The sequence below is a fragment of the Plecotus auritus genome, assembly GCF_963455305.1.
Source record: "Plecotus auritus genome assembly, chromosome: X".
Taxonomy (NCBI): domain Eukaryota; kingdom Metazoa; phylum Chordata; class Mammalia; order Chiroptera; family Vespertilionidae; genus Plecotus; species Plecotus auritus.
The window spans coordinates 45,240,311-45,267,933 of NC_137784.1; the positions used below are offsets into that span (position 1 = coordinate 45,240,311).

The window sequence follows — 27,623 nt, forward strand, 5'->3', positions numbered from 1 at the left end:
TTGTTCTTTTTTTTTTTTTCTAGGCAAAGAACTTTATAAACCTTTGTTTCAAGCTTTATTCCCAGGCTTGTTCAGCTTAATTAGCTGCAAAGAATGATTTCTATATAAGCAAAAACAGAAAAGAGCTGCAGTGCCCAAGGGACTTGTGCTTAAAAAAATTTGAGATCTAGATTTTATCAGACCCATAAACAAAATTTAAAAAAGCAATCATAATATAAAATAGCAACTCCAGTAACTTCTTCAAGGTAACCTTCTTTAGAAGTTGACTAAATTCAGTTTGCTTCATTCTTGGAAGCCTCACCAAAATTCTCCACAAGATCTGGAACTTCATTATCATCATCTTCTCCAGTAGCAAATGGTGCTTTGGGCAAAGCTTCGCCAGTCTCCTTAAACTAGTCAGACTGTCTGCACCAAGCTGGATAGCATTTCTGTCAGCTGCTTTGTCTCAGCATGGCCTGTAATGGTGAAAGTGTTCTCTGCCAGAGATGCCTGAAATTTAGGGTTGTTAAAGTGGGTCACTATTTCCTGGTTTGTGAACTGATTTACCTCTCCAATACCAGAGGTATTGTTTACTCCTAGCTTCTTTAAGGAGAACTGAAGTTTTTATCATCTGCTGTAGCTGTTCTGTGAACCACTTTCTTTTTTCTAGGAGCAGTTCCTTTCCCACCAATGCACACTTGTGTCTGCAGTTTGGCGAGTTTCTCCTGGTTCAGGATAGTTTCTTTCATCTTGTTGGAGAGGAAATGGGGCAGTGAGCGGGACTTAGGGTTGGCACTCGGGGTCTTGGGCAGACCAGCTGAGAATAAGCTCACACATAGGGGGATGCAAGATGGCAGCTACAGGAATTTTTTATTCCCCTGGGGGAAGTCAATTAACTAAACAAATAGCTACCTCAATTCCCAATTGAACTTTAAATTTGTTTTACTGTAAAAGTTGCATAGAATTTTATCCTGATGTTGTAGTCTCTTGCGGGCTACCTATATGCACGTACTGTATTGTGCTTACTCCATAATAAATGTTTTATTTTATTCCATATTGATGTGGATAGGTCTCTCTTTGCTGATGGGAATTTATACTTCACCAACATAAAGGCAGATAGGTTGATGTGTGCGAAGGAGCTCAGATTTTATATTGAAACCCCAGGAAAAATATTGAAGGAGTTTAAGTGCAACAGTGACACAGTTCTGCATCTAGAAATGAATATGGAAGAATTAAGGTGACTAGTAAAACTTAAATATTTATTTCTTTGTTTCACTGTAGACATAACAGATATCAGCTATAGAATGTGATGAGTTCAATAAATGTAAACTGTAGATTTTATATAAATTAATACAGATTTTAGAAGACCTGAGTAAATTATGTTAGAGGTCTGTCCCTGTGAGTCCTTGGTGGTCCTTGAAAAAGGTTGAACATTAAGGAAGTGTCTTCCTTTGAACCTGAAAGGCATGTCTGTATCATATGGAAGAAAAGATATAATCTGTGTTAGAACTCTTTTCAAACTCACTGCCATATTCAGTAGTAATATATATTCCATATGTGATGATCCTCCCTGTTGATTACAGTTTGTTGATTAATTCCATTTGGTACTTTTGTTTCATTAGTCGTAGCGTAATTCATTATTTTCATATTTTCAATTGTTCTTTTTTTTCAATATTTTCTGGCTGTCTAGTTTTCATAAAATTTCATTTTAGTCTTATATTCCATTTGAGTTCTCCACTAATGTTTCATTAGCAATTGATTTTGGGCCTCTCAGACTTTTTACACATGGTACAGCTATGTTTCCACTTCCTAAAATGTTTAAACCTTTTATTAAGTAAAATCTAACAGGGCACATGATGTTTGTAAATATGTTTACATATATTAAATTCAAATTTGCTGCCATTTTATGCATTGTATTAAGTTCAAAATTGCTGTCATTTTTCTCATTACATATTATAGAAACTCTAAGCCCAATTTCAAAAAAGATCAAGTAAATAAACCTTCAGAAAACCTCACAATTTCTGTGAACAGTCACTACCTACATGTCATTTCTCAGTGTCAATATTTTAAAATTAATGTGTAATTTGGGAAGGATCATTGGATATGTTACATAGATTTTTTCCCCAGATGAACCTTGGGAAATATATCTAAGTAATTTATAGATATAGATGTATTTCAAAAACTGCAAGGACTGGTCTGTGTCTGGGTGCTCAAGTGGGAGTGGAAATGAGCTAGGGCTAGATAGAGGCAAAATCTTAGAGTACTTCTAATGCTTACCTAGGGAGTTTATACTTTATCCCTTTTTATAAGCAATGAAGTCTACTGAAAATACCTTTAACTTTCACTGAGTGCTTACGTTGTGCCAGAGTAAGTTATGTATGTTAAGTGTACTCTTTAAGTTAATCCACATAATTGTTTTATAGGTTCTATAATTATTCCCATTTTACAGATGAAACAGATTAATAGAGGTTAAGCATCCTAGTTCAAGGAAACAGCTACTCAGTGGTGGGGCAGAAATTAAAAACTGGCTCTAACTCAAAAGCCCATTCTCTAAACCGGAAGGAAGTGAGAGCGGGGGATTTATAGTTCACAAAGATCATTCTGGTAGAAGTATGAGAACAGATCACAGGGACACAAGTCTAAAAGCAGGGAGACCATTGAGGATGCTATTGTAGTAGTCAAGAACTGTTGGGCCCTATTAAGTGGACTATCCTTTGACCTAGGAGTTATGCAGATGAGTGACATAGTCAGAGAAGTTATTTGGAACATTCCTCTGGAAGTCCTCGTGAAAGATGGATTGGAGTGGAGTAGGAAAGACTAAACAATATGTTGAGATTGCTGGGACTGTCATTCTCTACCACTGAGGTGCCTGTCGAGGGGGCAGGAGAAGGTCCTAAGTCCTATGGCCTCTTCTGATCGAAAAGCATCCTATACCTCTCCCCTACTTTGACAAAGTTTCCATCCAGGCTCGGAGAAGGGGGCTTTTGCGCACTTTCATAGGTGGAGGACTGAGCTCCTACAGCCACGCCAGCTGTGGGTGGAGCGCATGCGCGTGGTTGCTAGGCGACGACAGTCAGGGCGCCTCGTCTGTAAAGGCGCTGGGCTGTGTGTAGGCAGCGGCGCCAGAGGAGGAGGAGCACGAGGATGCAGCTGTGACCGTGGAGCCAGAGGGAGCCACCGCTGCTCTGTGGCTACGGGGGCTGAGGGACTGGAATCAGGCCTGGGGGTCCCATCGCTGAGCGGAGCGGCGGCGGCGGTCCCGCCCGAGCTTGGGCCTAGTACTCCGGGAGGGTCCGGGCCACTGGGCGAGGGCCTCCCCTCTTTGCCTCCCCTCACCCAAGTCGATGGTGGTGAAGTTGGCGGCTCTAGGGAGCGCAAGGCACCAGACTCCTCTTGGTGGGCTTCTCTGGCCCGCGCTCACGGACATCTGCGCCGCCGCCTCCTCTCGTCGGCTAAGACCACCCCTGGCGGCGGGCGGGGGAGGTGCTCCCCCTGCGGGGGCGGAGTCCAGGAGGGCCACGACGGGGACCATAGGAGAGTAGGGGTGAGTAGTGGTACTGTACTCGCTTGGTGCTGGAGTACGTTTCTGACATTCGGGGCCCTGGGAGGCGACCATAGCGCTGCTTTTTTCCTGCAGAAGCTTCTGGCGCCTCTCCTACATCTTGTTCGCGGCTCCCTATTACCTTTGAGGTAGTTTTCCTTCTCAAAACCACCGGTCTCTGGTCTCAACCTTTGCGTCCAGGAATGCGGGTCTGTATTTAAGGCCTGGCTCTGTTTCTTAGATGCCATAGATGCTGTTAATGCTGTGTACAATCCTGTAGTCTGGCCCCTGATTTGGGGAAAGACTTTCCCAGTGCCGAGCTCACCCCTTTTCCCTTGCTCTTGGTCTCTGGAGGCTCAGTCTGACCACAGGCTTCTCAAGAGTGGATTCTCAGGTTGCTGTTGCTCCATGCCTCGTGTGGCCTCTTAGTTTCAGGTTTCTTGCTATTTGTGTACCAAGAGCTTCTGAAAGTCCTGTGCCTGGCTTCTGAATCCTGACAGAGAAAAATTAGACCGTACTTAAATAATGATGATGATGATAACAATAAAACAAACCAGCAAACATTCTACTTGACTTCCAAATTGGCATCAAACTTGAAGTAGACAAAGAGTAGCTGATTGGTAACGGGAAACAGATTTTATGAACTAACTACTCTTCATCCAGAATGACACATCGTTTAAAATAAATATAATGAAACGTGAAATGTTCCTAATAAAAGCGAGGATATGTTATGATCTATCTGTTCTTTCTAGGGTAGCCGGCAGTTGAGAATAGTTACTTCCAAAAAACTTGGCATGAGGGACCTGAAGTGATATTTTGGATAGGGTAATTAGATGAAGATCTAAAGTTGTAAGGCGCTTTTTAAAAATTAGCAATATTATCTTTGAGGAGTGAAATTGTTTTAATAAAGCAAATGGTTGAAAAACTTAGAGTTAACAGTTGACCCCTTTTTAAAAGTGGACTGAATTTAGATTAATTAGTAATTTTGATTGTAAGGTACTTCTGTGAACAGACAATGAAGGATGGGTTCCTTATTTGATTTGATTTCCCTTTGTGCTGGTTTATAAGCCATTATAGTTTTCTTTTATTGAAAAGGAAAGAAGTGGAAAAGAAGTGCAATAATGGAAAAGCTAAATTTAGTTTTGGGTAAATGCTTTTAAACTAAAGATCTCTAAAAAGGATATAGACTAGATGTCATTTGTGATTAGATAATTTTACCTAGTGAATAAGTAAAGACCAACAATTCCCTGATTGCTTTGGGTAAAATGTTTTATTTTGACAATTTTCATGATGTTTGAGGTTCTCTTTGATATGGTTTAAAGCACAATATAATTCTGGTATCACTGAATAATAATCTTGGACCTCAGCAGGTATTGTTTTGTGAACTGACAAACTGACATGATCCTAGTTGCTAGATTTCCAAAGTTAAAGATTTTTTGTTTTGTTTTGGAAAAGCTGCTGATGAATTCAAGTCTGAATTATCCTGTATAATAAAAGACTAATATGCAAATTGTCCCCTCGACCAGAAGTTCAACCAGGGGGCGGGGCCAGCTGGCCAACCTCCTGTGTCCCCTCTCCCTTGGCAGCCCCATCAGGGCAGGCCAGCCGGAACCCACCTGTGCATGAATTCATGCACCTGGCCTCTAATATGAAATAATGATGTACCATTTGGGTACTTGCTGTTCATTTTCACATACTTTTAGAACCAAGAAGTAATTTGGATCCAATTTAGAATTCTGTTGTAATGAGTATGGCTATGAAGGTGCATATTCTTTTTTTTTTTAATTTTATTTATTTTCTACAGAGAGGAAGGAGAGGGATAGAGAGCTAGAAACATCGATGAGAGAGAAACATTGATCAGCTGCCTCCTGCACACCTCCCACTGGGGATGTGCCCGCAACCAAGGTACATGCCCTTGACCAGAATCGAACCCGGGACCCTTCAGTCCGCAGGCCGACGCTCTATCCACTGAGCCAAACCGGTTTCGGCATGAAGGTGCATATTCTTAAGAGCATTTACTTAACATGTCATAACCACATTATAAGATAATATTAATAGTTATTTTTGCAAGTGCAATCAAGGCTCTTGACCAGTAAACTCTGGGATGAGTTAGTCTTTTTTTAAAAATTGATTTCAACATGTTTTTATTTTCTATCTTCTCCAAGTGCCCATTACTATATTTGGTACTATGGAGAATAGAACAGAGACAAGTCCCCGTAGTTAAATTGCTTACCCATTAGAGAAAGAAAATGCATATATAAGACATCATGGTCAACAATTGGAACATAGAGTTGTACAGAATTGAACTAAAATAATTAAGAGTAAAAGATCTTTGAAGGCTGATGGTTGTCTGGAAGGTCTTTGTAGAGAAAGTCAGACTTGATTCAGTTTTTGATAGAAGTATAGACTTTGTTGGAAGAGGGGAATTCAGCATGGCATGAACTAAGGCACTTGATTTTCTAATCTTTGTGAATATTACTCTCCTGGATAAACCTAAAGGGGAGGGGAATGTCAGTGACAATGAACTCTTTTGTAGTGGACATAGATTTTTTTCATGATAATTGACATATTAAACTACTAAATTTAATATAAATAACTTTTCAAATGTACATATTATAGAAATCAGATTTAAAATAATCATCCTATTTCCTGAGGCAGGTGAGAATATTTTCTAAGCATATATAAAGTATTAAGTTCATATATTTTTATAACCTGTTCATTTTTTTCACTGTTTCCTAAGACAGTTATAATCTGTTTTGTACAGTTATAATCTAAATTATTTTATTATTACAACTTTAGATTATTAATATGCTTCAAAGAGTATCTCTTGATAAAGTAAATTAGGGATATTCTTTGAGCAACGTGAATTTTGGTCCATTAAAGTATATAACTTAGTTTTAGTACTACTAATTAGTCCTACTATTTTTATTATTTTCTGAAAACAAAGGGAGTATATCAGAGTCCTGCACATTGATGTCTGTCAAAATTTTAGTAATGTCATTAATAATGCATGAGTTAGTAATTGACAACTAACATTCATGTTTAATCTGCAATTACAAACCTCTGCAAAACTTATTTTACTGCTTTTCCAATAACTTTTTGTTGTGTTGAGAACTAGTTACATGACCAATAGTTTTCTGGGTTTTAGTCAAAAATTGTAAGTTGATGTTTGTATATATATAAAAATATAAGAAAATGCATTATAATTATTACTTCAAAAGAGGGTTGTACCCCCAACAGAAATTCACATATTACAATTACAAATATAAAGGAATCTTGATTTAATTCACAGATTTATTCTAAGAAACAATATGTCCACACTTGATATTTTGGAGGGTTCTGTACACCATCTTGTACTTTTTATTGGTATATTTTGCTGCCAGTAATACTCTTCTCTGATTATAGTTATTACTAATAAACTTTAATTTACTGTAGCTAATAGTTTCAAAAAATATAATTGTTGTTTTGAGCATCCTCTACTTAGGACATAAGCTATGAGTTATATAAAGAAGTTACTGTCCACACAGATACAGTCAATGAATATTTTATCATTGCTGGACATTAACCAACTAATAGAAAGCAAAATATATTCAAACAGCATTGGGGTTAGTCTTCTTTACTAAGCAAGTATTGCACATTTCTGTTCTTATTTAGCTGCTTATGCTGGTATCAAAAGGGAAGATCTTTGGAAAGAGTATGGTGAATTCAAATAATGGGCAAACTGCTGAGAAAATTAAAAGTAACTTATGTCAACTTCTGAGTATTATGATGGCTTAAGGCAGGTACACATCTTAGGTAATTTGATAAATTTCAGTGGTGGCAGCATGTGAAATAGGGATTGTCAGTTTCTGTTACTATGTAATAGATAACTCTAAATATTTTTACCATATTACTGAGTCTAGAGGTAGAGCAGCTTTACACTGAATACCAATGATGTGTCTGTCTATAAGTTATAATTTTCTTTAAATATGTAGTTTTAAATATGTTATCATATTCTTAAGATCATCTTTATTATGTCAATGAATTGAAAACTTTCCCAGCTGAGAACATCTCTAAATTTTATTATGGAAGCTTATAGGGAAAATGGCTTTGCTCTAACAATTCTTTTTGGAGTGTATTTTCCTAGAACATAACTTTTTACATTAAGTGAAAAATACCCACAGCCTATTCAATGTAGGAATAAAAGTGGAGAGGAGAATTCCTTAAAGTTTAATACCTACAAACAAAATAAAACAAAACAAAACTTTCATATATACATTGTAAACTAATATTCATAAGAACAGTTCCAAACACAATTATCATTCTCTTAATGGCATCTTATATTATGAATAGTTAACTTTCTTTGGACTGTTGGCACACAAAAGTTTCCCTGTGATCTGATTCATTCTTATTTTCCTAACTAGAGGCCCAGTGCACAAAATTCGTGCACGGGTAGGGTCCCTAGGCCTGGCCGATGATCAGGGCTGATTGGGGCCTTCCAGCTGCTGGCCGTGGCCTTCCTTCCCCAGCTGCTGGCTGCCAGCCGGGGCCTTTCTTCATTCTGTGCCACCCCTGGTGGTGAGTGCACATCATAGTGAGCAATCGAACTCCCAGTCTCCTGGTTGAACTCCGGAGTTCGACTTTGCGTATTAGCCTTTTATATATATAGATAACAGATGTACCTCAGGGATTTGCTGGTGAGATTTTGTTCTAGAAATAGAAACTTGTTGTAGCCATTTTTAAAATGAAATAAGTATTAACTGAAAAGTTGGAATTGAATTTTGACATGATTAATGATGAGGAAAATGCACATTTCCTGACAATCTTCCTAAAACCATTGTACATTAAGTATTAATATCTATAACCTTTCACAGCCTTGAATTACATAGCTCTTCATTATTATATTCACATTCTGTATCTCATTTCCACTTCTCCTAAGCACTGCGAATATTGGTTTGTTCTTACTGTCACTTCTGAACTACTTTTTGTGGCCCCTAAATGAGTTTTACAAAATAGGTTTATATTTTTAAAAAGTTATTCAGGAAAGATTTTCCATCATAGTCTAAAAGGCTGGATCCATATAAAATAAACTGCATTTGAAACTGGGTGATTTGGCTGGAGGTAGCAGTAAGAAGAAGACTAACCCAAGTTCTGTGTATAATTCAGGCAATTTTTGAATCACTGGATTTTTACTTAAAAATAATTCTTTTCTTTTTTTAAATTTTATTTTATTGTTTAAAGTATTACATATAGTAGTACATATATCTACTTTTTTTCCCCATTGACCTTCCTCCAGCCTCCCCTACCCCCTGTTACATGGCCTCATCCCACCCTACCCCCAGTGTCTTGTGTCCATTGGTTGGCTTATATGCATGCATACAAGTCCTTCGGTTGATCTCTTTCCCCATCTCCCCAACACTCCCCAGCCTTCCTGCTGTAATTTGACAGTCTGTTTGATGCTTTACTGCCTCTGCATCTATCTTTTTGTTCATCAGGTTATAATGTTCTTTATTTTCCATAAATGGGTGAGATCATGTGGTGTTTTTCTTTCATTGACTGGCTTATTTCACTTAGAATAATGCTCTCCAGTTCCATCCATGCTGCTGCAAATGCTAAGAATTCCTTCTTTTTTTATAGCAGCGTAGTATTCCATTGTGTAGATGTACCATAGTTTTCTAATCCACTCATCTGCTGATGGGCATTTAGGCTGTTTCCAAGTCTTAGCTATTGTAAATTGTGCTGCTATAAACATAGGGGTGCATATATCCTTTCTGACTGGTGTTTCTAGTTTCTTGGGATATATTCCTAGAAGTGGGATTACTGGGTCAAATAGGAGTTCCATTTTTAGTTTTTTGAGGAAACTCCATACTGTTCTCCACAGTGGCTGCACCAGTCTGCATTCTCACCAGCAGTGTACTAGAGTTCCTTTTTCTCCGCATCCTCACCAGCACTTGTCGTTTGTTGATTTGTTGATGATAGCCATTCTGACAGGTGTGAGATGGTACCGCATTGTCGTTTTGATTTGCATCTCTCGGATAATTAGTGACTTTGAGCAATGTTTTCATATGTCTCTTGGCCTTCCTTCTGTCTTCTTTTGAAAAGTGTCTAGGTCTGTTGCCCATTTTTTTATTGGATCGTTTATCTTTCTTTTGTTAAGTTGTATGAGTTCCCTGTAAATTTTGGAGATTATAACTTTATCGGTAATAACTTGGGCAAATATATTCTCACACACGGTGGGCTTTCTTGTTGTTTTGTTGATGGTTTCTTTTGATGTGCAAAAGCTTTTAATTTTGATGTAGTCCCATTTGTTTATTTTCTCTTTAGCTTCCATTGCCCTACGAGTGGTATCGTAAAAGAAATTGCTTCGGCATATATCTGAGATTTCACTGTCTGTGGATTCCTCTAATATTTTTATGGTTTCCTGTCTTATGTTTAAGTCCTTTATCCATTTTGAGTTTATTTTTGTGTATGGTGTAAGTTGGTGGTCTAGTTTCATTTTTTTGCATGTATCTGTCCATTTTTCCCAACACCATTTATTGAAGAGACTGTCTTGACTCCATTGTATGTTCATGCCTCCTTTGTCAAATATTAATTGAGCATAGTGGCTTGGGTCAATTTTGGGGTTCTCTAATATATTCCATTGGTCTATATGTCTGTTCTTGTGCCAGTACCAGGCTGTTTTGAAAACAGTGGATTTGTAATACACCTTGGTATCTGGTATTGAGATCACACCTACTTTGTTCTTCTTTCTCAGGATTGCTGTGGCTATTTGAGGTCTTTTTTTTTTTATTCCAGATGAATTTTTGGAGAGTTCTTTCTAGGTCTGTGAAATAGGCTGTTGGTATTTTAATGGGAAGTGCATTGAATCTATAGATTGCCTTGGGTAGTATGGACATTTTAATGATGTTGATTCTACCAATCCATGAACATGGTATGTTCTAACATCTGTTTATGTCTTCATCTATCTCCTTTTTCAGTGTCCTGTAGTTTTCCATGTATAGGTCTTTTACCTCCTTAGGTAAGTTTATTTCTAGGCATCTTAATTTTTTTGGTGCGATAGTAAATGGGGTTGCTTTTTTAGTCTCTCTTTCTGAAAGTTCACTATTGGTGTATAGAAATGCCATAGATTTCTTGGCGTTCATTTTGTATCGTGCTGCATTGCCGAATTCATTTATTAAGTCTAATAGTTTTTGGATGGAGTCTTTAGGGTTTTTTTTTATGTACAATATCATGTCATCTGGGTATAAGGACAGTTTTACTTCTTTTCCAATTTTGATGCCTTTTATTTCTTCTTCTTGTCTAATTGCAATGGCTAATACTTCCAGTACTGTGTCAAACAGGATTGCTAAGAGTGGGCATCCCTGTATTGTTCTTGTTCTTAGGGGAAAGGTTTTAGTTTTTGCCCATTGAGTATGATGTTGGCTGTGGGTTTGTCATATATAGCTTTTATTATGTTGAGGTATGATCCCTGTATTCCCACCTTGCTGAGAGTTTTTATCAAGAAAGGGTGTTGGATTTTGTCAAATGCTTTTTCTGCATCAGTTGATATGACTATGTGATTTTTATCTCTCAATGTTTATGTGATGTATCACGTTTATTGATGTGCAGATATTGTACTGTCCTTGCATCCCTTGAATAAATCCTACTTGGTCATGGTGTATGATCTTTCTGATGTACTGCTGGATCCGATTTGCTAGAAGTTTGTTGAGGATTTTGGCATCTTTGTTCATGAGGGATATTGGCCTGTAATTCTCTTTCATTCTGTTGTCTTTATCTGGTTTTGGTATTAGGGTGACGCTGGCTTCATAGAAGGAGCTTGGAAGTGTTCCTTCCTCTTTTATTTTTTGGAATAGTCTGAGGAGGATAGGTTCTAGTTCTTCCTTGAATGTTTGGTAAAACTCCCCTGTGAAGCTGTCTGGCCCCGGGCTTTTGTTTGCTGGAAGTTTTTGGATGAGTGTTTCAATTCCATAGTTATTGGACTATTGAGATTTTTAGATTTTTAGATTCTTCCTGATTGAATTTTGGAAGGTTGTATTTTTCTAGGAATATGTCCATTTCTTCCAGGTTGTCCAGTTTGTTGGAACAGACTTGTTCATAGTATTTTTTAAACAATCCTTTGTATTTCTGTGGGGTCTGTTGTTATTTCTCCTCTTTCATTTTTTATTTCGTTTATTTGGGTCCTCTCTCCTTGCTTCTTGGTGAGCCTGGCTAGAGGTTCATCAATCTTGTTTATTCTTTCAAAGAACCAGCTCTTGGTTTTGTTGATCTTTTTTTTTTTTTTTTGTCTCTATGTCCTTTATCTCTGCCCTGATCTTTATTATTTTCTTTCTTCTGCTTACATTGGGATTTTCTTTTTGCTCTCTTTCTAACTCTTTGAGTTGTAGGGTTAGGTAATTTATTACCATTGTTTCTTGTCTTTTTGCAATAGGCTTGTAGAGCTATGAACTTCCCTCTCAAGAGTGCTTTCGCTGTGTCCCATAGATTTTGGATTGTTTTGATTTCATTGTTGTTTTTTGCCATGATGTTTTTTATTTCTTTTTTATCTCTCTTCTTTATGACTGGTAACCCAGTCATTGTTTAATGGCTTGCTATTTAGTCTCCAGGTGTTTGATTTTTTTTGGATTGTTTTTATTGTAGTTGATTTCCAGTTTTATGCCATTGTGATCTGAGAAGATGCTTGATATGATTTCTATCTTCTTGAATTTGAAGAGACTTTGCCTGTGACCCAATATATTGTCTATCTTTGAAAATGACCCATGTGCACTTGAGAAGAATGTATATTCTGTGGCTTTTGGGTAAAATGTTCTGAAGATGTCAATTAATTCCATCTGTTCTAGTGAGTCATTTAGGATTGATGTTTCTTTGCTGAATTTTTGTTTAGAGGATTTGTCCAATGGTGATAGTGGGGTATTAAAGTCCCCTACTATGCTGTCAATCTTTCCCTTGATGTCCTCCAGAAGTTTTTTTTTTTATGTATTTGGGTGCTCCTGTATTGGGTGTGTATATATTTACCAGTGTTATTTCTTCTGGTTGGATTGCTCCCTTTAGTATTATGAAGTGGCCTTCCTTATCTCTTGTTATGTCCTTCACTTTGAGATCTAATTTATCAGATATAAGTTTTGCTACCCCACCTTTTTTTTCATTTCCATTCGCCTGAAAAACCTTTTTCCATCCCTTCACCCTCAGTCTGTGTGTGTCTTTTTTTCTGAGGTAGGTTTCCTGTAGACAGCAAATATATGGGTCATGTTTTCTTATCTATTTAGATACCCTATGTCTTTTTTTTTTAAATAAATCTTTATTCAGATTATTACAATTATTTCTCCTTTTTCTCCCCATATCTCCCCTCCACCCATTTCCCACCCCAACTTCTGCCCTTACCTCCCCCCCACTGTCCTCATCCATAGGTGTATGATTTTTGTCCAGTCTCTTCATGAACCCCCCATACCCCTTTCCCCCTGAGAAGAATTATCAGTCCACTCCCTTTCTATGCCCTTGATTCTATTATATTCACCAGATTATTCTGTCCCTCAGTTTTTTTTTTATTTATTTTTATTTATATTTTTTTTTCAAATTTTTATTAAGGTATTATATGTGTACATATCTTACCATTGCCCCCCACCCCCACCCCACTCCCATACATGCCCTCACCCCCCAATGTTTTGCATCCGTTGGTTACTCTTATATACATGCATATAAGTCCTTCAGTTGATCTCTTATTTCCCCCACCTCTCCCTAACCTTACCACTGTAATTTGACAGTCTGTTTGATGCTTTACTGCCTCTGTAACTATCTTTTTGTTCATCAGTTTATAATGTTTTTCATTATCCCCAAATGAGTGGGATCATGTGGTATTTTTCTTTCATTGACTGGCTTATTTCACTTAGCATAATGTTCTCTAATTCCATCCAGGTGCCTACAAATGGTAGTAATTCCTTCTTTTTTACGGCAGCATAGTATTCCATTGTGTAGATGTACCATAGTTTTCTGATCCAGTCATCTGCTGACGGGCACCTAGGCTGTTTCCAAATCTTAGCTATTGTAAATTGTGCTGCTATGAACATAGGGGTGCATATATCCTTTCTGATTGGTGTTTCTGGTTTCTTAGGATATATTCCTAGGAGTGGGATTACTGGGTCAAATGGGAGTTCCATTTTCAGTTTTTTGAGGAAACTCCATACTGTTCTCCACAGTGGCTGCACCAGTCTGCATTCCCACCAGCAGTGCACGAGGGTTCCTTTTTCTCCGCATCCTCGCCAACACTTGTCGTTTGTTGATTTGTTGATGATAGCCATTCTGACAGGTGTGAGATGGTATCGCATTGTTGTTTTGATTTGCATCTCTCGGATAATTAGTGACTTTGAGCATGTTTTCATGTGTCTCTTGGCCTTCCTTCTGTCTTCTTTAGAAAAGCTTCTATTTAGGTCCGTTGCCCATTTTTTTTATTGGATCATTTATCTTCCTTTTATTAAGTTGTATAAGCTGCCTGTAGATGTTGGAAATTAAACCTTTATCAGTGATACCATTTGCAAATATGTTCTCCCATACAGTGGGGTTTCTTGTTGTTTGGTTGATGGTTTCTTTTGCTGTGCAAAAGCTTTTTATTTTGATGTAGTCCCATTTGTTTATTATCTGTTTGGCTTCCATTGCCCTAGGGGCAGTATCACTGAAAAAGTTCTTTTGGCATATGTCTGAGATTTTGCTGCCTGTGGATTCCTCTAGTATTTTTATGGTTTCCCGTCTTATATTTAAGTCCTGTACCCATTTTGAGTTTATTTTTGTGTATGGTGTAAGTTGGTGATCTAGTTTCATTTTTTTGCATGTATCTGTCCAATTTTCCCAACACCATTTATTAAAGAGACTGTCTTGACTCCATTGTATGCTCATGCCTCCTTTGTCAAATATTAAATGCGCATATTGGTTTGGGTCGATATCTGGATTCTCTATTCTGTTCCATTGATCTATATGTCTGTTCTTGTGCCAGTACCAGGCTGTTTTGATGACAGTGGCTTTGTAATACAGCTTGAAATCTGGTATTGAGATCCCTCCTACTTTATTCTTCTTTCTCAGGATTGCTGTGGCTATTCGGGGTCTTTTTTTATTCCAGATGAATTTTTGGAGAGTTCTTTCTAGGTCTGTGAAATACGCCGTTGGTATTTTAATGGGGAGTGCATTGAATCTATAGATTGCTTTGGGTAGTATGGACATTTTAATGATGTTGATTCTGCCAATCCATGAACATGGTATGTTCTTCCATCTGTTTACATCTTCCTCTATCTCTTTTTTCAGTGTCCTGTAGTTTTCCGCATATAGGTCTTTTACCTCCTTGGTTAGGTTTATTCCTAAGTATCTTAATTTTTTTGGTGCGATGGAAAATGGGATTGCTTTTTTAGTCTCTCTTTCTGTAAGTTCATTGTTGGTGTATAGAAATGCCATGGATTTCTTAGTGTTAATTTTGTATCCTGCTACATTGCCGAATTCATTTATTAAGTCTAATAGTTTTTTGATGGAGTCTTTCGGGTTTTTTATGTACAATATCATGTCATCTGCAAATAAGGACAGCTTTACTTCTTCTTTTCCAATTTGGATGCCTTTTATTTCTTCTTCTTGTCTAATTGCAGTGGCTAATACTTCCAGTACTATGTCAAACAGGAGTGGTGAGAGTGGGCATCCCTGTCTTGTTCCTGTTCTTAGGGGAAATGGTTTTAGTTTTTGCCCATTGAGTATGATGTTAGCTGTGGGTTTATCATATATAGCTTTTATGATGTTGAGGTATGATCCTTCTATTCCCACCTTGTTGAGAGTTTTTATCAAGAAAGGGTGTTGGATTTTGTCAAATGCTTTTTCTGCATCAATTGATATGACTATGTGATTTTTATCTCTCAATTTGTTTATGTGATGTATCACATTTATTGATTTGCGGATATTGAACCATCCTTGCATTCCTGGGATAAATCCTACTTGGTCATGGTGTATGATCTTTCTGATGTACTGCTGGATCCGATTTGCTAGAATTTTATTGAGGATTTTGGCATCTACATTCATGAGGGATATTGGCCTGTAATTCTCCTTCATTGTGTTGTCTTTATCTGGTTTTTGTATTAGGGTGATGCTGGCTTCATAGAAGGAGCTGGGAAGTGTTCCTTCCTCTTGAATTTTTTGGAATAGTCTGAGGAGGATAGGTTTTAGTTCTTCCTTGAATGTTTGGTAGAACTCTCCTGTGAAGCCGTCTGGCCCCGGGCTTTTGTTTGCCGAAGCTCTTTGATGACTGCTTCAATTTCTTCCATAGTTACTGGCATGTTGAGCTGTTTAGATTCTTCCTGATTGAGTTTTGGAAGGTTATATTTTTCTAGGAATATGTCCATTTCCTCCAGGTTGTCCAGTTTGTTGGAATAGAGTTGTTCGTAGTATTTTTTAACAATCCTTCGTATTTCAGCGGGATCTGTTGTTATTTCACCTCTTTCATTTCTGATCTTGTTTATTTGGGTCCTCTCCCTTTGCTTCTTGGTGAGCCTGGCTAGAGGTTCATCAATCTTGTTTATCCTTTCAAAGAACCAGCTCTTGGTTTTGTTGATCTTTTGTATTGTTTCTTTGGTCTCTATGTCGTTTATCTGTGCTCTGATCTTTATTATTTCCTTCCTTCTGCTTACACTGGGCTTTTCTTGTTGCTCTTTTTCTAACTCTTTGAGTTGTTGGGTTAGGTAATTTATTACCCCTGTTTCTTGTTTTTTGCAGTAGGCTTGTAGAGCTATGAACTTCCCTCTCAAGACTGCTTTCGCTGTGTCCCATAGATTTTGGATTGTAGTGTTTTCATTGTCATTTGTTGTCATGATGTTTTTTATTTCTTCTTTGATCTCTCTGGTAACCCAGTCATGGTTTAATAGCATGCTTTTTAGTCTCCATGTGTTTGATTTCTTTGGGTTGTTTTTATTGTAGTTGATTTCCAGTTGTATGCCACTGTGGTCTGAGAAGATGCTTGATATGATTTCTATCTTCTTGAATTTGAAGAGACTTTGCCTATGTCCCAACATATGGTCTATCTTTGAAAATAACCCATGTGCGCTTGAGAAGAATGTATATTCTGTGGCTTGGGGGTGAAATGTTCTGAAGATGTCAATTAATTCCATCTGGTCTAGTGAGTCATTTAGGATTGATGTTTCTTTGCTGATGTTTTGTTTAGAGGATTTGTCCAATGGTGATAGTGGGGTATTAAAGTCTCCTACTATGATTGTATTGCTGTCAATGTCTCCCTTGATATCCTCCAGGAGTTTTTTTATGTATTTGGGTGCTCCTGTATTGGGTGCATATATGTTTACCAGAGTTATTTCTTCTTGTTGGATTGCTCCCTTTAGTATTATGAAATGGCCTTCCTTATCTTTTGTTATGTCCTTCAGTTTGAGATCTAATTTGTCAGAAATAAGTATTGCTACCCCAGCTTTTTTTTCAGTTCCATTTGCCTGGAAAACCTTTTTCCATCCCTTCACCCTCAGTCTGTGTGCGTCTTTTTTTCTGAGGTGGGTTTCTTGTAGACAGCAGATATATGGGTCTTGTTTTCTTATTCAATCTGTTACCCTATGTCTTTTGATTGGGGCATTTAATCCATTTACATTTAAAGTTATTATTGATAGGTACTTATTTGTCGCCATTCCTATTCTTTACCCCTGTGGTACTTCTTCGCTTCCTGTTTCTTTCTTTCTTTCTTTTTTTTTTTTTTTTTACAGTAGACCCTTTAGCATTTCTTGCATTGCTGGTTTGGTGGTAATAAATTCCCTTAGTCCTTTTTTGTCTGTGAAGCTCCTGATTTCACCTTCAATTTTGATTGACAGCCTTGCTGGGTATAGTATTCTTGGATTCAGACCCTTCCATTGCATGACTTTGTATATTTCATTCCATTCCCTTCTGGCCTGATGAGTTTCTGTTGAGAAATCAGTTGCTAGTCTGATGGGGGTTCCTTTGTATGTAACTTTCTGTCTCTCTCTTGCTGTTTTTAAGATTCTCACTTTGTCGTTGGTGTTTGCCAATTTAATTATAATGTGCCTTGGCGTCGGTCTTTTGGGGTTCATTTTGCTTGGGACTCTGTGAGCTTCTTGGATTTGTGTGGGTTTTTTCTTCCCTATATCTGGGAAATTTTCTGTCATTATTTCTTCAAAGAGGTTTTCTATTCCTTGCTCAGCTTCCTTTCCTTCTGGAACCCCTATTATGCGGATGTTGTTTTGTTTCGTGTTGTCCCAAAGTTCCCTTAGACTCTCCTCCTGCCTTTTAATTTTTTTTTTCTAGGAGTTGTTTTTCTTGGGTATTTTTTTCCATCTTGTCTTCTAGCTCACTGATGCGGTCCTCTGCTTCTTCTAGTCTACTCTTGATGCTTTCTATTGAGTTCTTTACAGCAGCGATGTCATTTTTCATTTCTTCTTGGTTCTTCTTCATTTCCTCTTGGTTCTTGCTCATATTGTCGAATTTGTCTTCCATTCTTTTCAGCCACCTTATGACCATTTCTCTGAATTCTTTTTCTGGAAGGTTGCTTGCCTCCATTTCGTTTACTTCCTTTTCTGGTGATGCCTGCTTTTCTTTCATATGCGGGCTGCTTCTTTGTCTCCCCATGGTCTCTCTTCTCTGGGTGTCTGGTTATGTAGTTCTCTCTCTCCTGGGTTGATTTAAAGGCACAAAATACAGCCCTACCAGGTACAACTCACAAGGCACTGAACAGGAATGTATTCACGATATTAATAACCTCCAATAAAGGTGACCACCAGAGAAAGGCAAATTAGGTGATAGGAGAGAAAGAAGAAGAGGAAAAAAGAAAGAAAGAAAGAAAAAAAGAAAAAAGGAGTGTGAAAATGAAATTGGGAAAAGGGAAAGTAAAGAGAAAAAAAAAAGTAAGAGAGACAAGAAAGTGACTAAGAGAGAAAGGGGAACAGACTATATATATTGGGGATAAAACTCCAATAGAACAATCACTAATCCCAGCAAATGCCAGCAACAAGTGCCTGGGGATTAGTACAAACTACAACACCAACTAATATGGAGTGAGGCAAGGGAAAGCTGAAGCACAAAACAAACAAAAAAATAAACAAAAGAAGAATAAGCAAAACAATCTCACAAAAAAAGCATAAAAATTGGATATAATCTACATTCAAGCAAACAACAACAAAAGAACAGAGAGAAGGACAAGTTTATGGATAGCTCAGACAGCGAAGGGAGAGGTGTATGTGGACTTGGAGCAGGGGATTGGAGATTAGATATGTAAGTAGGGTGAAATTTTAACAAGGGGTAAACAGAAAGAATAGGGAAAATCTAAAGCAGTAAAAGGGTAAGACAAACAGGACACTGAAAAGAGGGAGGTTAGGAAGAGAGTGATGGCCTAAAGGTAGAGTTGAGATAGAGTAAAACGATGCTAAAGGAAAGATAAAAAATAGAATGTAGAACCCTAATCCCAAAATAAAATGAAGAGAAAATAAAATGACACTTAAAAAAAAAAAAGATAAAATAGCAGTAGTAATAATACGGATTGAAGATAAAAATGTAATCATTAAAAAGGTAAAATCAAGTGATGAAAAAAGAAAAAAAAAAGTTTCTTGATTAAAAGATGCAAAGAATGAAAATAAAAAAAAAGTAAAAAAATAAAAGGTAAAAATAAAATGTGAAGTAGTGAAGGTCATTCACTTCCTCTGTTTTTCTGTTTGGCACGCCTGTTTCTCAGTCCAGACAGTATTGCAGTTCCCTGCGATCCACTGCTCTTCGGTGTTGTAAGCCAGTCCTGATTTTAAGCAGGCGGTGTGTCTTAATTTCTCGTATTCCTTTATTTTTGATTACACAAGAGTCAATTTGTGATTCAGCCCCTGGGTGGCAGTGTTTCTGGATTGACTTCCGGGTCTATCTATGGCCTCTCTAGGCAGTGTTAGAGCCTTCTTTCCCTGTGGCACTCGCCACCGGCCTGTGGTAGTGGTCTGCCTCAGAGCTGACTCTCTGATGGTCACTCCCCGCTCCGATCCCCAGGTTCCAGAAAAACAACCTTCCCCTGCAGTCTCCCAGGGTGTCCCCAACTGGGTGATCCTATGTATTGGGCTTAGTAATCAGAAGCAAGGATTTGAAGAGGAAAAAGCCCAAGTGTGCGAACTCCAGGACTGCGAGTAAGCCCAGGCACCCAGGGAGCGCACGGGCTGCGCGTAAGTCTGGACTGCCTGAAATTCTTAGGGTGTCCCTGCACTTCAGATCAAAATGGGTTGCTTTTTAGAGTGCCCTTCTCTTAGCAGCTCTGAGGACCCCTTTCCACAATCACATGTCACGCCAGCCCCTACAGCCACGGATTTTTCTAGGCACAGACTTCCCTGGTCCTCCAGCTCCCGCAAAACGCGCGTTCCTCTCTCCCGCCGGGACCAGAGACCTCACCTTATCCCAGGCGAAATCTGACCTTTCCGTGGTGGAGTGTAGAGCTCCTCTGAACCCGTATGCTTGCGCCAGTTGGGGAGCGTTGTTCTGGGGCTCGCAGCTGTTCCGTGGGTGCCGCAGTTGTGGATTCTCAGGCTTCCGATAAGCTCCACTTTCCGGATCAAGATGGCGCAGACTCCGAGTCCCAGCCCGCAGCTCCGGGAGGGGACCCAGCCGCAGTTGGTGCTGCCAAGTCAGGGGAACCCCGTTCAGCAGTCCCCCACCTCCTTCTGGAATTCAGCTGTCTCCCAACCAGCCAACAAACACTCCTTGTGCGACCCTCAGCTGTTCTTTCTTTCTGCTCCGGGACAAGGCTCGGAACACGTCTGTCTATTCCGCCGCCATTATTCCCTCTCTCTACTGTCCCTCAGGTTTTTAATTCACTTGATTTTTAGGTTCACTTGTTGATAGATATGTATTTGTTGTTCATAATTTTTATCTTTACTTTTTTCTTCTTCCTCTTCTTTAAGAATACCTTTCAGCATTTCATATAATACTGGTTTGGTGGTGATGAACTCCTTTAGCTTTTTCTTGTCTGTGAAACTCTTTATCTGCCCTTCAATTCTGAATGATAGCTTTGCTGGGTAGAGTAATCTTGGTTGTAGGTTCTTGCTATTCATCACATTGAAAATTTCTTGCCACTCCCGTCTGGCCTGCATAGTTTCTGTTGAAAAGTCAGCTGACAGTTGTATGGGTGCTCCCTTGTAGGTAACTAACTGTTTTTCTCTTGCTGCTTTTAATATTCTCTCTTTGTCTTTTGCTCTTGGCATTTTAATTATGATGTGTCTTGGTGTGGTCCTCTTTGGATTCCTTTTGTTTGGGGTTCTGTGCGCTTCCTGGACGTGTAAGTCTATTTCTTTCACCAGGTGGGGGAAGTTTTTGGTCATTATTTCTTCAAATAGGTTTTCAGTATCTTGCTCTCTCTCTTCTTCTGGCACCCCCATAATTCTGATGTTGGTACGCTTGAAGTTGTCCCAGAGTCTTCTTACATTATCTTCAACTTTTTGGATTTTTTTTTTTTGCTTTTTGCTTTTTCGGTTGAGTGTTTTTTGCTTCTTTGTAATTCAATTCTTTGAATTGATTTTTGTGTTCCTCTTGTCTGTTTTTGGGTCTCTGTATAATATTTTTTATTTCAGTCAGTGTATGTTTAATTTCTAGTTGGTCCTTTTTATATCTTCGAGGGTCTCGTTATATTTATCGGCCTTTTCTAGGATATTCTTAAAAAGCCTTATAACGGTGGTTTTGAATTCTATATCCTGTCGTTTGTTTTCCTCCATTTCTTTCGTTTGTGATCTGATTCTTGGACGACGCATTTTCACTGCTTCCCTGAGTTGGTAAGGTAGATTTGTGTGCTAGGTTTCCAATATGGCCCAGTGGGTCTGCCTCCCCAGTTAACCTGAGGTGGACACTCTTGGTGCACCCCTTTGTGGACTGTGTGTACAGCCTTGTTGTAATTAAGTCTTGATTGTTGTTGGTATCACTGGGAAGAATTGATCTCCAGGCCAGTTGGCTGTAAGGATCAGCTGTGTCTATGCTGGGAGAAGTTCGGTGCTGGAGACAGCCTTATAGGATTAGACTTGCCAAATTGCAATAGCCTCTATGCTCAGCTTGGATGGGGTGGAGCCTCAGTCTTGGCTTCCCATCAGCCTTGCCCTTGCGCGCACGTGTGTGCCTTCAGACCTCTGCCTTCCCGACTCCCGAGTCTCTGCCCGAGAGTCCAGACTCCCCCCACAAGAGCGTGGGTCCCCAGGGGCTCGCCTGGAACTGGGGTTCACTGCAGTCAGAACTGGGGCTCAGTGCAGTCAGGAGCCTCTGACTCCCTTCCACTAGGGAAAGCCTGTAGCAACCTCCGCAGCCTTTGTGCGCACTGGTGCGCGTGCACTTTCAGTCCTCCGCCTTCCCCGGCTCCCAGTCTCCGCCCGAGAGTCCAGACTCACCCCACTAGAGCGTGGGTCCCCAGGGGCTCGCCTGGAACTGGGGTTCACTGTCGTCAGAACTGGGGCTCAGTGCATTCAGGAGCCTCTGACTCCCTTCCACTAGGGAAAGCCTGTGGCAACCTCCGCAGCCTTTGTGCACACTGGCGCGCGTGCACTTTCAGTCCTCCGCCTTCCCCGGCTCCCAGTCTCCGCCCAAGAGTCCAGATTCCCCCCACAAGAGCGTGGGTCCCCAGGGGCTCGCCTGGAACTGGGGTTCACTGCAGTCAGAACTGGGGCTCAGTGCATTCAGGAGCCTCTGACTCCCTTCCACTAGGGAAAGCCTGTGGCAACCTCCGCAGCCTTTGTGCGCACTGGCGCGCGTGCACTTTCAGTCCTCCGCCTTCCCCTGCTCCCGAGTCTCCGCCCGAGAGTCCAGACTCCCCCTGTAAGAGCGTGGGTCCCCAGGGGCTTGCCCGGAACTGGGGTTCAGTGCAGTCAGAACTGGGGTTCAGTGCGTTCGGGGGCTTCTTTACCCCTTCCGCCAGAGAAAGTCAGCCAGGCTCTCAGCCGCCCTTCCTCTCTGCGCGCACAAAGACCCTTTGCCGTACCTCCAATTCTCTGTGAGCTTTTCTCTTTCCTTCTAGTTGTAGAATTTTCACTCAGCCAGCTTTCCTGTGGTTCTGGTTGGTGTCCGTTCTGTCTTTTAGTTGTAGTTTTGAAATTGTTTTGCCAGGCAGCAGTTTAGGTGTTTACCTATGCCGCCATCTTGGTTTCTCCTAGATACCCTATGTCTTTTGATTGGAGCATTTAATCCATTTATGTTTAATGTTATTATTGATAAGTACTTGTTTGTCATCACTTTTATTCTTAATGTTTGTGTTCCTTCTTGCCTTTGTGTTTTTCCTTTTTACAGCAGTCCCTTTAGCATTTCTTGCATTGCTGGCTTGGTATTAATAAATTCTCTTAACCCCTTTTTTTTCTGTGAACCTTCTGATTCTACTTTCAATTTTGAATGATAGCATTGCGGGCATTAGTATTTTTGGATTCAGTCCATTGCCTTGCATCACTTTGTATATTTCATTCCATTCCCTTCTGGCCTGTAGTGTTTCTGTTGAGAAATCAGTTGATATTCTAATGGGAGATCCCTTGTAGGTAACTTTTTGTCTCTCTGTGGCAGCCTTTAAGATTCTTACTTTGTCGTTGATGTTTGTGTCTTGGTGTTGGTCTTTATGGGTTTATCTTGTTTGGGACTCTATGTGCTTCTTGGACTTGAATGGCTTTTTTCTTGCCAATATCAGGGAAGTTTTCTGTCATTATTTCTTCAAACAGGTTTTCTATTTCCTGTTGAGTTTCCTCTCCTTCTGTCACCTCTATTATGTGGATGTTGTTTCATTTTTTGTTGTTCCAAAGCTCTCTTAGGCTCTACTTTTGCTTTTTAAGCTTTCTTTTCAGTTATTGCTGTGTTTGTGTGTTTTTCCTTCCTTGTCTTCTAATTCACTGATGCAGTCCTCAGTCTCTTCTAGTCTTCTCTTTAAGCCTTCCATTGTGTTCTTTATTGCAGTTATGTTGTTCTTCATCTCCTCTTCATTCCTTTTCATGTTGGTGACATTCTCATTCCGCTCCTTATAATTTTCATTGAGTTGTATTTGTCATCCAGCCATTAGAGCATCCTTATAACCATTACTCTGAATTCTTTCTGTGACATGTTGTTTGCTTCTATTCCATTAAATTCCCTTTCTGGTAATTTCTCCTTTTCTTTCCTTTGGGGATTGTTTTTTTGTCTCCCCATTTTTTTGCTGTAACGTTTTATTTATTTCTGTTTCTTAGATCCAACTGCTTCGCTACCCAGGTGCTTTTGGGGGTGGTACTAGAGGTGTGAGCTCTAAAGTCTTTTGGGCTTTGTGATTTATGGAGCTCCGTACTTGATATGTTGGGGTTCTCTTGATGTAGTTGGATGTTGAATGTTAGTTTCTTATTCATGGATTAATTCTCTTCTCGGGTTGGCAATGTGACTCACTCCCGGCTTCATTTTGCATGCTGTTTTGGATATGATTGTGTTTCCGGCTCTTGTAGTAAAGCTTGTTTGACGTCTCACTAGTATGTGCTCACTGTGGGTTCCCAGAGTCTACGGCCTGGGAGGAAGGTGTCTTGGGGCCTGAGGCTCAGTTGCTGTGGCTTTGGCCGGTGTGGTGTGACTCTTGCTGGATTAGTGTCACTCTGAAACTCTCTACAGGAGGCCCAGAGCCTGTGACACTGGGCATGGCAGGTGTCTCTGAATCACAAGGGGGTTTAGGATCCCACAGCTGGGGATGTGGGAATCTCAGGGTCTGTGGCTGAAGTAATGTGACCTGGTCCACAAGGCAAGTCCTCAGTAATTCACTGAGCTGTCCTGAGGTAGGTAGCCGGGAGAGGGATGTCATGGATCCTACTGAAGGAGCTGTGCATCCTTGGTTGGAGAGGCACACGCCCAGTGGCAGCACATAGAGGGGCCCAGGAGCCGTCTGTTGGGGGGGTGTGCTCGTGGGGCCCACTCACTAGATCAGAGTGATTGTGGTGTGCCACCGGCCCTGTGGAGGGACAAGTTCCAGTTTCTGCTTCATGGGATGTGTGCCCTTGGTTGGATATGCATGCCCAATGGCTGCATACAGAGGTGCACAGGAGCTATTTGCTGGGGCAGTGGACTCAGGAGGCCCTTGTGCCAGAACAGCACTACTGTGGGGACTGAATGCCAGTCGCTGGGGTTGTGCCTTGCAGCGGTTCAGAGAAGCACCCGGGGGCCACCTGCCAGGACAGTGGGCTCAGGGGGCTTGCGCACTGGATCAGTGCAACTGCAGTGACTGGAGGTCGGCAGCTGAGGAGGGGGAAGTACGAGTTTCTGCTGCAGGGTCTTGAGCCCTTGGTTGGATACAAGTGGGCCTAGTGGCAGCTCACAGGGGCACCTGGGAGTCGCCTGCTTGGGCTGTGTCCTCAGGGGGCCTGCATGCTGAAACCACGCAACCGTGGTGTCTGTGCGTAGGCAGCTGGGAAGGGGGAAGTCCAAACTTCTACTTTTAGCAATGTGTGCCCTTATTTGGATATGAGTGCACCCAGCTGGGGCTCAAGGAGGCACCCAGGACCCGCCTATAGGGGCAGTGAGCTCAGTAGGCCTGCATGCTGGAAAGGCGCAACTGCAGTGTCCAGAGTTCAGCAGCCGGAGAGGGGGATGTTACAATTTTTGCTTTCTTGTGCTCTTGGTTGAAATCGCATGTGCCCAGAAGGGGCTCACAAAGCACCCAGGAGCCGTCTGTCAGGGTGGTGGGGCTCAGGAGGTCTGCACGCTGGAAAGGCATGACTATGGTGTCCAGAGGTTTGCAGCTGTGAAGTGGGAAGACTCAGTTTTTGCTGCTGAGTCCTTACGCCCTTGGTTGGATTCCTCTGCGGCCAGTGGCGGCGCACTCAGGCTTTCAGAGTGGCCCTTGCACTGAAGCTGCACAACTGAGGTGACTGTGGCAGTTATTCAGGAAGGGGGAATCCAGAATTTCTACTGCTGGGGCAGTGCACCCTTGTTTGGATAAGAGCGGGCCCAGCAGGGCCTCACAGAGGCACCCAAGAGCTGTTTTTGTGGCCTTGGGCTCAGGCGGCCTGCAAGCTGGCAGAGCACGACTGTGGCGTCCAGAGGTCGGCAGCTGTGATGTGGGGAAACTCAGTTTTTGCTGCTCGCACCCAGTGATGGCTCAAAGGGTTACCCTGGGGCAGATAACCAGGGCAGTGCACTCAGAGAGGCCCTTGTGCTGAAGCCACGTGATTGAGGTGTCTGCGGGCAGGCAGCCAGGAATGAGGGAAGTCTGTATTTCTACTGCTGCGGTCTTGTGCCCTTGGTTGGGTTTGCGCATGCCCAGTGGCAGTGTGCTCAGGCACTCAGAGGGGCCCTGGCTCTGAATCCACGCGACCGAGGTGACTGTGAGGAGGTATCCAGGAAGGGGGAGTTCAGAATTTCTACTGTAGGGGCAGATAGCCCTTGTTTGGATAAGAGTGTGCCCAGCGGCAGCACCCACTAGCGGCCTCTGGAGTGGTGGGCTCAGGTGGCCACCGCACTTGAAAAGCATGACTGTGGTGCTGGAAAAGCATGACTGTGGCGTCAGGAGTTCGGCTGCTGGGGTGGGGGAAGTTGCACTTACTGCTGCGGGAGTGTGCACCTTTGGAGCTAGATGTCCTAGGGTCTGCAGGTCTGGGGCGAGGCAGCAGGATTTTGGCTGGAGTGACTGCAGGGTCGTGGGAAGTGTCCAAGGCCTGTCTGCATGGTGGTGTTGATGAGTTCCTAGAAGAGGCCGCTCTCCCCTTCAAGATGGCGTGAGCTCCGTGCCTGTGTCCTGCAGCCTGGAGAATGCCCACAGTGGTGGTAGGTGCTTCCTGTCCAGGAGAGCCTGGTCTGCCAACCCCTGCTACTCCTGCCAGATTTAACTGTCCCTCACTCACACACACACCACACACATCCACACACTCTCCTTTCACCCCTCACTCACTCACACCCTCTCTCTCACCTCCGTCCTGCCAGCCGCCATCTTCTGTCTCTAGAACATTTTTTTTTTTTTATAAATAAATGGGAGATGGCGATGTAGCCACGAAATGACGTCTGTGGAGTACGACGAAACCTGAGGACTGCCTGTAATCTCTTATATTCCTACCTATTTTGTTATTAGTTATAGTACCTCCTCTTTGATTTTTATTTTATTTATGTGAATATTCCCTCTTTTTTCCTTAGTTAGCCTAGCTTGTTTGTCAATTTTATCTTGTCAAAAATCCAGCTCTTAGTTTTGTTGATTTTTTTCCTATTGTTTTACTGGGTTCTTATTTCCTTTTGCTTTGGGCTTAGTTTTTTTTTCTAGTTTCTTGAGGTGTAAAATTAGATTGTACACTTGGGATATTGCCATTTTCTTAATGAAGGCATTGATCACTATAAACTTACCTCTCAAAACTGTTTTTACAGCATCACATAGATTTGGTGTGTTGTGTTTTCATTTTAATTTGTTTTGAGGTTTTTTCACTTTTGATTTATTTCTTAGACCCATTGATTGTTCAGATGTGTGTTTAATTTACACATATTTGTATATTCCCCAGCTTTGTCTCTTATTGAATTCTAGTTTTATACATTGTGGTCAGAAAAGATACTTGTTTTGTATCTTCTTAAATTTTCTGCGACTTGTTTTGTGTCCTCTTATGTGGGTATGCTAGATAATGCTCTGTATGCTCTTGAGAAAAATGTGTATTCTGCTCGTGATGGAAACAGTATTCTACAAATTTCTGTTAGGGCCATTTGGTCTAATGTATCAAGTCCATAGTTTCCTTGTTGATGATCTGTTCATTGCTCTCAGTAGGCTCTTGAAGTCCTCTGCTGTTACAGTGTTTTCTACTTTTTCTTTTATATCTGGTAATATTTGCTTAATATATTTAGTTGCTTGCAATGTGTGCATATCTGTTTACAGTTGTTATATATTATTGATGAATTGGCCCATTTATCCTATCTAATAAAAGAGTAATATGCAAATTAACCATCACCCTGCTACATCCACCAGCCACGCCCACCAGCCACGCCCACCAGCCAATCAGGAGCGAATATGCAAATAAACCCAACCAATATGGCTACGGCCACAGAGAGCAGGAGGGAGGCTTGGGTTTCCCTGGCAATGGAGGAAGCCAAGCTTTCCGCCTGCCCTTGCTGGCCTAGGCCTCCACTCAAGACTACAAAGTTTTGCCCTAACTGGTTTGGCTCAGTGGATAGAGCGTCGGCCTGCGGACTGAAAGGTCCC

General features: G+C 40.9%; 1 protein-coding gene and 1 pseudogene across 3 annotated transcripts in view; one reads left to right on the top strand and one right to left on the bottom strand.

Moving 5' to 3' along the window:
• Positions 1–272: 272 nt before the first annotated feature.
• LOC308239978 (transcription factor BTF3-like) lies at positions 273–728 on the bottom strand (annotated as a pseudogene). Its single transcript has one exon. The product of its transcript is annotated as a transcription factor BTF3-like (transcript).
• Positions 729–3,033: 2,305 nt separating this feature from the next.
• ZC3H12B (zinc finger CCCH-type containing 12B) overlaps positions 3,034–27,623 on the top strand; it is a gene marked incomplete at its 3' end in the record, with an annotated part of 330,007 nt that continues 305,417 nt past the window's right edge. Inside the window, exon 1 of one of the 2 annotated variants that reach the window (XM_080652972.1) lies at positions 3,034–3,523. The remainder of the gene's footprint in view (positions 3,524–27,623) is intronic. The other variant, XM_080652973.1, reaches the window with a different exon arrangement.